Consider the following 281-nt stretch of genomic DNA (forward strand, 5'->3'; position numbering starts at 1 on the left):
TATATATAGGCAAAATTTAGCATAAAGGCCCAAAAAACCCCCACATCTGGACTTGTAAAAAGCAAATATTGCAAAAAAATTTGCAATACTGCTATAGTGTAATTCTACCTTTGGAACTGCACTGTAGCACAATTGTAAAAAAAAAAAAAAAAAAAAAAAAAACACTTCCATCCCGTGAAAAATAATCCATATGACAAAATTTTAAGAGAGAAATAAGAAACAACACCTAAGTATTGTACCTCAGTCTTGCCAAATGAGTTACATAAATACCCATGAAACAT

The sequence above is a fragment of the Quercus suber genome, unplaced genomic scaffold, assembly GCF_002906115.3.
Source record: "Quercus suber isolate HL8 unplaced genomic scaffold, Cork oak 2.0 scaffold_92, whole genome shotgun sequence".
Taxonomy (NCBI): Eukaryota; Viridiplantae; Streptophyta; class Magnoliopsida; order Fagales; family Fagaceae; genus Quercus; species Quercus suber.